A 12,334-nucleotide genomic window follows, 5' to 3' on the forward strand; every position below is an offset into this window, starting at 1 on the left:
AGTTGGAGTGTCAGCATTAATTCTCAGAGCCAGAGTCCCCTGAGTGCAGAAAGACCATTTATTGTAACAAAGGAGCAAAGCCTTTTACTAGAGAAATGTTCCCCAGGCCCACATGCTTGTGCAAGCTTTCATCTTTCAGAGTATACCTTTAGACATAAACAGTTGTACTAACATTAGGAAGTCCTTCTGAATAAACTTATGGCGTATTTTAAAGGAATAATTTCTTCCCAAGTAGTTCATGAGGAGAAAGACAGACAAACAAGACGCTCAACAAAAAGGGTGCTGTGAAACGTAATTGGAAATTATTGTGTCACTGCAGAGCTTTCCATAATTAATTCTCCAGATTACTGCTGTGATTATCCAAATAAATTTTAACTTATTCTAGCAAAAGTCTTTCCAGGACAATGATGAGCTATTTTAAAATAAGTTAACATTTTTTATAAACTCTAAAATTTTGTTATACTTTGCTGAATGAAGCATGAAAATGTTAATACAATGACTGGATCGGTTTCCCTTGCTTTCAGAAACGTGTGCATTGTTGGTGGGAATGTAAAATGGTATAGCTACCATGGAAATCAGTATGGCAGTTCCTTAGAAAAGTAAAAATACAATTACCATATTATCCAACGATTTCACTTCTGGGTATATAACCAAAAGTGTTGAAAACAGGGTCTCTAAGAGGTATTTGTACACCTATATTCATAGTAGTGTTATTTGCAATAGTTAAAACATGATAGCAATCCAAGTGTCCATCAACAGATGAGTGGATCAGCAAAATATGGCATATACATACAGTGGAGCATAATTAAGTCTTAAAAAGGAAGAAACGCTGACATATGCTATGACATCAGTGAACTTGAAGGACATTATCCTAAGTGAAATAAAACAGACACAAAAAGAAAAGTATACTATATAATTCCAATTACATCAGGTACTGAGAGTAGTCAAAGTCATAGAGACAGGAAATAGACCAGAGGTTGCTTGGGGCTATAGATACAAGGGAAGACAGGATAATCATTTACTGGGTACACAGTTTCAGTTTGACAATATGAAAACAGTTATGGAGACAGATGGTGGCGACTGTTGCACAACATTATGAATGTGTTTAATACCACTGCACTGTGATCCTAAAAATGGTTAAGATGGTAAATGTCAACGTGCATTTGACCACTGTAAAAAATTGGGGGAAAAAAAAGGGGGAGATAATGACACTTGTGACCTAAGCTCTGAAATTTTTGGGGAAAAAAAAAAGTAATAACCCTTTTACCAAATAGTTCAGATATAAGTTTAAAAATTTTTAATTAATAATAATAAACATGGCCGAGCACGGTGGCTCACGCCTGTAATCTCAGCACTTTGGGAGGCCAAGGAGGGTGGATCACCTGAGGTCAGGAATTCGAAACCAGCCTGGCCAACAGGGCGAAACCCCGTCTCTACTAGAAATACAAAAATTAGCTGGGCGTGGTGGCGGGCGGCTGCAGTCCCAGCTACTCGGGAGGCTGAAACAGGATAATCGCTTGAACCCGGAAGGCGGAGGTTGCTGTTAGCTGAGATCGCGCCACTGCACTCCAGTCTGCGCGACAGAGCGAGACTCTGTCTCAAAAAATAGTAATAATAAAAATAAAAGTAAAAATTAAAATAAAAGCAAAACATGTATTGAACACTTACCATTTTCCCAGTACAACAGAATGAGAGAAGAATGAAAATTCCTTTCTCTCAAATATCTCAGAGTTCATTAGATAAGATATACTAAACAGATGAACACAAGTTCCCTATAAAATGATAATTATAGGTAAATTCTTATTAAAGTAAATTTTATTTTCTAGGCTCACAGCCTCATAACTAATAATTATAGGTATCTTAAAAATTTGTATTTGAACAATACAAGATACCTCTTCATGGTGATTAATGATTGTCCACTTTTTCTCAGAGTAATTACAAAAGAACTAAGAATCGTTATATGCAATTCATGTATCTATCACAGGTAGGGCTGGAAAATAACATCAACAAACACTGATTTCCTTGTTACTGCAATTTTTTCTTTGTAAGTTGAATTCTATTTTTGTCCAAGACAAATATGTAATGTTTTAATTTCTTTTTACTTAATATCTTTTATTTCAACCTGATCTCAGTCCATGAACAACAAAATTTACTATTTTTAGTTGTTACTTTTTTTTTTTTACTAGTTATTTTATAGAGCATATTTATGCCTCTATTTCTTGATATATTAATTTTAGATCTATGTGCTTCTTCACCTAGTTCCTATCAAAGATTTTTTTTTCCTTTTTTTAACTTTTATTTAAGGTTCAGAAGTGCCTGTGAAGGTTTGTTACATAGGTAAACACATATCATGGGGATTTGATGTACAGATTATTTTGTCACTAAGCATAGTGCCATATAGGTATTTTTTCTGATCCTCTCCCTCCTACCACCCTCCACCCTCAAGCAGTCCCCAAAGTATAATTAAGCTATCTTATATTTTCATCCCCTTATTTTGCCATTTCTGCTAATATTGATATATCAAAATTTGAACTGAATATGCTTTTATTCTTATGTTATGATTATGTAATTTTAGTTACTGTAGATTCAAGTGGTCTTTGATGATTATTTTTTCCTTATGTAATTTTTTGTGTGTTTCTAGAATTGCAATTTGCCTTTTGAAATAATTTCTTGTGTTTTAGGAAACAATCCCTCATTTCAGAAACCCAATTTACATATCAATCACCTATCAATATTCAATTTCAAACTCAAATATATCAGATAATCTATCAATCTCTATAACTGCTTCTTTTGCTTTGATTACCTGGTCAGTTCTCTCTCATCATCTTTTGTTGTCTTGCTTAAATAGGAACTGTTTGCCTTCTGGACTTACTACAAATTTTATATCCTGAATTTTCCTTCCTTGCTTTCTAATGTAGAAAAACCTAGAACCTAGATCCTATGTCTAAGATTTTCTTCTTTTCTTCTTGGTTTCCTAAAAATGAATGCATGTTAAAAAACATGCTTAAGCCTTTGCACATTTGTAAATATCTTTCTCTCTGAATTCCTGATTCAGAATTTAGCTAGACATCAAACACTGGAATGAAAATATTTATGCCTTATTAAGAAAGCATTATTCTATCACCTCTTAGATCCATTGTTGCTATTGAGGAGTCTAACTTTCTGTTTCACATTTTTGATATATAATTTGCTTATTTTTACCAGAACTTTCTGGTCTTCTACTTATCACTTGTCTTTTCAAATTTTGCAATCAGATAGTCTTTAGTTTTGATCTTTTTGGTCAATTCCTGTAGTTCAATGAAGGAGAAAGCCAAGCTAGTTAATTAGTATTAAATTTTATCAATTGGATGATAAGTAGCTTGTTTTTATTAACAGAGCTAGAACAAATCTCAAAATCAGAGTCTTGAGCAGGCACAAGGTTTTCTAAAGTTTAATAACTAACATTTTAGATTTGATTACTAATTTTTAATATTTTCTTTTACTGCATGATACTGGCTTTGTTTTTACACTAGTAACTTCAAGCTTCTTTTTTAGTTACATTGATGTCAGTTAAAAAAGTGGCCCATTAAAAATATTCAGGGAAATAAGACAGTACACATGCATGGCCAAAATAACAAGATGGTATGTGGATTTAGCAAAATGTACAACAGAGACGTGAGAATGGCTGAAGGTGGCATTCCATCCTGTTCCCCCTATTTCTTTGTGCATAGGCCTAACCTTTGCAGTGCTTAAGAGCTACAGGACTTCCAAAAATTACTTTTCTGTTTTGTATAACAAGGGTACTATGATTCAGTGTCAATATTTTTGTTTGAGTTTGTATAGCTTCACAGCACAGAGATGTAGGATGCAATTGGCTGAGCATCATTTTGTAGCATTGAGGCTGTGACTTTGAAGATAGCTACAATTTGCTTTTCTGTTTGTTTCTATTATAAACTCTATGAGCCCAAGGAGATAGCTTTTATTTATTGTCATCTGACCAACTATTTGTAAAATAGTAACCGAAGAGTTGCACTTGAATGTCCCTTAAAGTAATATTCTCAGCTTACGGATTTTGATCAATATGGTTTACTCGAAGCCTTTATGCTGGATAGGATAGAGAGATAATGATGACATGCCAAGAAGCTAAGGATTCTTGTTTTTCTTTGGCAGGACTCTCATTTTTTGCACTTTATGTGAATGTGGATACCCACATTGACTGTATCTGAGGGTCAATGGAGCATCAGAGAATATTATCTCTTCTGCCTGTGCATTATAAAAAGCAAAATTACAGTCATTTGTCTCTCACACTCTATGTTTTCCTTGGTTCAGATAATTGAATTAGTGATAAACTTCAAATCTCACTTAAAGGAGTGAGTGGCTAATTTTGCTAATGCATTCATACCAAAGTTTTTGGCTACCAGTTAGAAGTTTCAAGAAATTTCAATAACCTCATGGTTTATCACAAAAGATACTGTCTTCTTTTAAAACTTAGCTCGTTGGCCTTCCATTTTCTAGTATATGGAGTCCTCTAAATGTATTTTATAATGGGTGAAAGTGCTTTACCTCTAATAGGAGAAAAAATGGAGTATGTCTGGGCATGTGGTTGTACAAATATTATGGAAATAGAATTACAAAAAAAAAAAAAAAAGCCTTATGTAATAGATATCGGTAATCCATACTATTTTACAGTGAAAAATGTCCAGAAGTAGAATGAATCACAGAGTATTTGCATTAAAAAGAAATCATGATGGTTAGAAATAAAACTTGGCAATTTGCATTTGTTGGTTCAGATACTACTTTAATCACTATTGCAGTGTCACATTCTGGTGCCTGTACAGTTTAACATTCATCACTGCTTTCCTGTAAATCTTTCAGCAATACATACTGAAGCACTAAATGTAAACTCTTTATCTAAGTTATATCTTGCATTAATGCCCATATTTACCCATGAAATAGTAGAAAAACATATTCTTCTTAAATTGATCTAAAAATAAGTTAAATTATGGCAGCACAATAAAATATAAATTTTTATGTTGCCCTGTTTTTCTTACCAAATATTGTTGACTTGTTTTTAAAGACAGAAAATCTAAGGGTGAGCCTATCATATAATTTATCATAATTGTTTTTTATCTTTTGAAGCTAGATTTTAAATGCTATTTGGTCTATGTCTAAAAAAACCCAAAGCCTCCAATAAGTATCTTCCAGACATTGAATGCCCTCTCTGTCTGTCATTTTGCTAATCTCTGGGTTTAAGAATAATAGATATTAACTGGAGATCAGAGGAAACAATTAACCTTGAGAAGCAGCACATAGAACTCTGTTAATGGAAATATTTCCACTTATGGAAATATTTTTCATATGAATAATATGACCTAAAACACATCCTGCTTATCACTCCACAATAATAAGAATTTCTATTGAATGGCCTCAGGCAACTAACAAATCAATGAAATAATCAAAAGCTTATTAGTGGAGAATTTCTTAATACTAGGCCACGAAAAGAATCTTGTCACATTGATATAGACAGCTTAGTGTAAGTTGAAAGACAATAATGAATAATTTCTTTTAACTACAGACCTTCATCCTTTGTAGGACAGAAGATGACATTATTAGAAGAATTAAAATGTATGGTATATAACATTTAATATTTTAAAAGCTGATAATTTTTAATAAAATAATCTGCCCTATTTTTTCTTACTTAGATTATTATACTTTATTTTTACATGTTCCGTTTTTTTTCTTTGTTTTGTTTTTTTTTTTTTTTTCCCCCCCACTGTGGTTATAGTATCAACTCTCAGTACCTTGGAAAGTAGATACACATGACATTTATTAAAATATTATTTATTCTGACCTAAAGGGTAGCATGCTCATTCATCATTACAGTGTAGGACTATGATGAAAGAATATCACACCTAAATCATAGCAAGTCAAGCTGATTGTTCTTAAACTCTAGCATGCATAGAAACTACCTTGGGGATTTATTAAAACAAAAATTGTTGGGCCTACCCTGAGAGTTTCTGATTCAGTCTTGGACATTTATTTTCATGTCAATTTCTCAAGTGATGCTGATGTTGCTAGTTTGGGATCATACCTTGAGAACCAATGACTTAAACATGTACCTTTTTCAACAACTGCTTCTATCTGCACCTCATCTAGCTTCTCTTTATCCTCTTCACTAGCATTTTCTCAACATCCAAACTTCAACTGGTAAGTCATCTCCTATTAGAAAATTCCCCAAACTCTCCTGGTTTAGATTTGGTACCCGCATTTGTCATTTCTACTCAGGAGACAAATCACATTATAATTTGAAAATAAAAAGTTTAGTATAAAGAATATTAATTGCAATAGATTAATGTGGGCTTGGTAGTAAAAGTTAAAGAGACCTCTAAAAACCAGAGGAATAGCAGATATGAGGAGCAGTCACTGTCCCGAGGACTGTGATCCAGACTTCATTAGAGAAAACATGGGCATGGCTCACTGAAGGGCATTGAAGTCCATCTGATGCTGCAGCAGTGGAACTTGCTGGATATTCTTCCTTTAAGGTACCAGGAGAAGCGGTTTTCAGGAAGATGTTCACCTCTGTGCACACAGAGGCTGGGTGTCACAGAAGGTGCACATGCTGGGAGAGCCAGGTGCTGAAGCTGCCCCTGCTGCAGGAATGGGGCACTGGGTGCACTGAAGGAGTCTATTGAGAAAAGCACAGTGGAATCAGGAAGGAAAGCCTCTTCTTGAAAGTAGTAGCTGGTCTCCAGCACAAACTACCGACAAAGCTTAAAATCATGCCATCTTGGAAAGCAACAAGGTTTAAAGAGCTCCTGTTAAATCTTCCCAGAGCAGGAAATGAAGGATGGATTTACTGCCGAGAACCAACAAATTGATGACATAGTCTAGGGGATATATTATATACTTATAAAATGTGTTGAAGTGAACTCACATGATACCTCTGTATACTTCATTGGTATGGTCACTCAATGATTCATTCAATATGAAGCATTCAATAGATAGACTACTTCATTCAAAAGATATGATTAAGGCCGGGCGCGGCGGCTCACGCCAGTAATCCCAGCACTTTGGGAGGCCCAGGCAGGTGGATCACGAGGTCAGGAGATTGAGACCATCCTGGCTAACACAGTGAAACCCCGTCTCTACTAAAAATACAAAAAATTAGCCAGGCGTGGTGGCGGGGGCCTGTAATCTCAGCTACTCGGGAGGCTGAGGCAGGAGAATGGCGTGAACCCGAGAGGTGGAGTTTGCAGTGAGCCGGGATCGCACCACTGGACTCCAGCCTGAGTGACAGAGCGAGACTCCGTCTCAAAAAAAAAAAAAAAGATATGATTAAATATGCAATAAAATTGTATATATTATATTTTTATTTTATCCTCAGCATCACCAAATACCTTAAACATATTAGGAGCTCTGCAAATATTTATAGAATGTATGACTATCACATAACAAAGGTAAAATGCCTAGGCACATATTTTGAAATAACTTTAGATGTTTATATTCTGAGTTTCAGAGAGCAGAGAGAAGTAATAAAGCATAAGTAGGTTAAAACCTGTATAAGCAGTCATATCTGTGAGGACTTTTGCACTATAAAATACAGAAAGCTTTACTTAAAGTGACCTAAACAACACAGAAAATTTATATATGCACTTAGGTTATATGTTAATCTACAGATAGAGCGCTTTTCAGGTAAGCCTTGATTCAGCAGTCCACACATACACTCTATGTTCTACTGTTTGTGACATCAGCTTCATTTCCATGTTCACTATGCTGATCCCCTTGGTAGCTCCAGACTTCATTCTAATATTTGCAAATTGCTCTATGTGTTACAGACTTACTCTTCAAGAAAAGACTCTTCAAGAAAAGACTCACTCTTCAAGAAAAGACTCAGTTTGTCTTTAGTACTATAAGCAAAATCCAAAGTGTCTACCTCGTAAGGCTGATATAGGTTATATACTCACCCCAATCTATTGTAATCATTGTAGGCAGGAGGATGAGGTGCCTAGGCAGCCTTAGCCTGGAGATAAGTGTCCATGTAATGTACCTGTATTTAAGAACCATCCTATAGAAATATTAACTCGTGAACACAGTATCGATAAGTTGACATATAAATTGTTCAATTTAAATAAAAATCAGCTATTCATCAAAAAATAAATAAATGATAGTCTAGGATGGCCTGAAAATTATAATTTTTTTTTTTTACCATTTCTTAAATATTACTGATGTGCTATACATCAAAATGTGTCATGATGATGCTACTCATGAGAATGAGAGGGACCTTATAAATCCTGTCTCCATAAATGAAATTAAAGATTGGCATTATAAAGAGGAGAGGTGCTTTTTTTTTATTGAAGGTAAAATTAGAGAGTAGGAAGGAGTCTCATATATCTCATATGAGATGTATCTCATCAGAAGAATACAAGAAATAAAGATAGAGAGAGTAATAATATTTGCAGTATATGTGTATGCATATTTTGCATACATATGTCCACATATAACACTTCCTACAGGGTGACATATATATTAACACATTTAATCCTTATAACCACCCAAGGAAAGTAGCCAATCATTATCATCAGCTTGCAGATGGCACAACTAAAGAACTAAGAGATTAACAATTTGCTCCAAGTCACACTGCTAGTAAGCCTTAAGGCTGGGATTTAAAGCAAGGCTATTTACTCTTGTAGTTTTTCTCTTAAACACTACATTGCATTTCTTTACCAGGATATACACTAAATAGAAACAATTGTGGCCCTATGGAAGTAAGTGGATCTCTTTCTAAATAGACTGCAATATTAACTTCTCCCTCTGGCATGCCAGACTCTTTCTAATCCTGCTCGAATAGTCCTTTTCACCTTTCTCTCCCATGACCCTTATAGAAATTCTGTGCTTCTGCCAGACTTATCCCTGTTTTACTCTCGCAACACAGCTTTTGCTTTCCTTTAGCAGCCAATTGCTGACACTTTGCATTCATTTCTCCACCTACACTATTTTTCCACCATCTCTAGCTATGGAAAGTTTTTCCACCCACCTCACTCAGCTCATTGTCCCTCCAATTGCTTACTAGACATGAATAGTTGCACCATAGCCAGCCCTTATATCTGAACAAATTTAAACTCATTATCTCTCCCCTCTTTTAGTTCAATAGCCCACAACCTGTGCTCCTTCCATTGTCTTCCTTCCTTATATTAACGAGTTAAGGACTCTCATTCCCTTAGCCATTAACGCTATTTTATGGGAATGTAAGAGAAGAATTTTATCAAGAATGGAAATAATTAGTCCAGTTCGTATAAGTTAACTGCACTGTGACTGTTTAATCTCTCTCCTTTTCTTGCCATGGTTTCTGCCACAGTCCCTTCGCTCTCTTAACTTGCTCAGGCCTCACAGTCCTTGAACCAGCATGATCTTTTAACATCATTAAATTATAAAAAGGCACTTTGATATTTCAGTGGAACATAGAATCCTTAACGAGTCATACAAAACCCAGCCATGGATTCCGACTCATCTTCCATTACTACTTTCCATTATTCTTTACTCCTGACCTATGAAAGCACTTGATTTTTTTTTTTCTTTTTTCTTTTTTTTTTTAAAAGAAACTGGATCTCCCATTTCTTTGGAAGAAATTGCATTAGTAGTGATCCCACTACTGATCAACACAGGAGTTATTACCTGCTCTGTTTTATTTTATTTTATTTTTTTACCTGGGCTGTTACATCCCTCCTTAGGCAACCTGGTGGTCCTCCTCTCCCAGGAAGTCAGTATATTGATGCTGAATCTATGGAGGACTCTTGATCACTATAGCACAGAGCTCCTGGGCTCAAAAGATCCTCCTGCATCAGCCAGTGAATAGCTGGGACACAGGCACACACTACAGCGCCAGGTAGCAGTTGCAATTGTATAAAGATGCTCAGCCATTTCCCTTGATGCCACAGGACTCGGCATTAAATTTGGTTGAGTGTCCCCTTTTTCTTTTGCTTCTTTTTTTTGTTCTCCTTGTTTACTCTTAAAATTTTATTTAGGGTCAACTAATCTGGAAAGCTTGACCTCAAAGTTTATGAACATAAAGTATGGACCTCTCCTTTCTGTTCCTGTATCCTTTTATATTTGTACTCATTAATGTGTATCCAGATAGGCATACATATTATTAAAATAGTGTATTGAAACAGATGCATTAATACAACATTTTCCTTCAAATTTATTTTCATAATGATTTTAAAAGTAATGTATACTTAATTGTTACCAATGTGGAAATTTCAGATAATATGGGAACGAAGAAAAAAAACTAATATCATCAGCACTGATTAGGCAACCACTCTTCCCATTTTGTTATGTAAGTTCCCAGTATTTTTATAGTGAATATCACATACTTATTAAAAATATTTTATTTTTAAGTCTCTTACCTATTCTTCCTTTTGTGACATTTGCAGTTTCATTGCAATTTAAAGCTCTGAAGTTTGAATTTATAGTCCATCGAATAATCTGATGAAGGAGTTATGCCCATATTATGAAGAGCCTAAATTTTCTATTTGCAAAAATTAATAATAATAGTAGTAAAAAGAAAAAAATGCCGAGCACTTACTTTGTGCATGATACAATGGAGAAAATTTTATGTGGATAATCTTATTTAATTCTCACAATAATCCTATGAAGCAGGTACTATTTTTTCACACAAATTCTGCATCAGAAATCCATCTCACAGAGATTAAATAACTAATGCAAGGTCATAGACCAGAGAGTAGGGTGCCAGGATTGGAAGTATTTTGATTCCAGAGCAGACGTGTCTTTTTAACATAAAGACCACAGAGGCTTTTGCTTCTCTCTCCCCAATACACTCTGCAAAATGCTGATGATCTGCTTTACTTGTTAGTCCTGGGAATATTTTTGGTTGACATGCTTAGCCCTGCCGCTCTTCCTGACCTGCATGACCTGTTCTTTTTTTTTTTTTTTTTTTTTTTTGTCTCTCTCTCTCTCTTTGTGTCTAGAATTCTCTTCCTACACTGCATTGATGAAAAACACGATATATTTATCTCCCTCTGGGGAAAAGAGATAGTAGCATATTAGTCACCAAAGCGAAAAACGAAACAAACAAAGTAAAAGTATTTATGCTTTGTGTATATGACAGTTATAAGAATTTATGAAGTTATAGGATACTTCCTGACAATTCCTTGGCTGAAATAGTACTACGGAATTATTGCTTAACCATTTAATAGCCAATCAAAGGCATACCTCAGAAATATTTCATGTTTAGTCCCAAGCCACTGCAATAAAGCAAATATCACAATAAAGCAAGTCATAAGATTATTTTGGTTTCTTAATGTATATCAAAGTTATGTTTAATTATACTACAGTATATTCAGTGTGCAATAGCATGAGATATACAAAAAGTATTACCTTATTTTAAAAAATGCTTTATTGTAAAAAAAATGCTATAATCTGAGACTTAAGAGTCATAATATTTTTTGCTGTTGGAGGATCTTGCCTCAATGTTGATAGCTGCTAACTAATCAAGATAATGGTTGCTGAAGGCTGAGGTGGCTACGACAAATAACGATGTTTGCTGCAACTATTAACTCTTTCATAAAAGATTTCTCTGTATTATCCAGTACTGCTTGGTAGCAATTTACCCACAAACATTTTTTCAACATTGGAGTTAATCCTATCAAACCCTGCTATTGCTTTCCCAATTAAGTTTATTTAATACTCTAAATCATTTGTTGTAATTTTAAGAATGTTTACAACATCTTCACCAGGAGTAGATTCTATCTCAAGAGACCACTTGATTTGTTAATAAACAACTCCTTATCTGTTTGAAATATATCATGAGATGGCAGCAATTCAGTCAGTCACATCTTCAGGTTATATTTCTAATTCTATGTCTTTTGCTATTTCCAACTCATCTGCAGTTAGTTTCTCCACCAAAGTCTCGAACCTCTCAAAGTCATTGATGATATTTGAAATAAACTTCTCCAAAATCCTTTTAATGATATTTTGACCTCCTTGCATGAATCATAAATATTGTTAATAGCATCTAGAATGGTGAATTATTTCCAGAGGTTTTCCGTTTACTTGTTCAGATCTTTCAGAGGAATCCCTATATATGGCAGCTATAGCCTTATGAAATGTATTTCTTAAACAATAAACTTGAAAGTCAAAATTACTCCTTGATCCATGGACTGCAGAATAAATGTTATTTTAGCTGTCAGGAAAACAACACTAATCTTCTTGTATATGTTCATTAGAGCCCTTGGGTGACCAGGTATATTGCCAATGAGCAGTAATATTTTGAGAGGAATCTTGTTTTCAATGCAGTAGGTCTCAACAGTGCACTTAAAATATTCAGTATTACATAATG

Source organism: Papio anubis, chromosome 3 (assembly GCF_008728515.1).
Source record: "Papio anubis isolate 15944 chromosome 3, Panubis1.0, whole genome shotgun sequence".
NCBI classification, from domain to species: domain Eukaryota; kingdom Metazoa; phylum Chordata; class Mammalia; order Primates; family Cercopithecidae; genus Papio; species Papio anubis.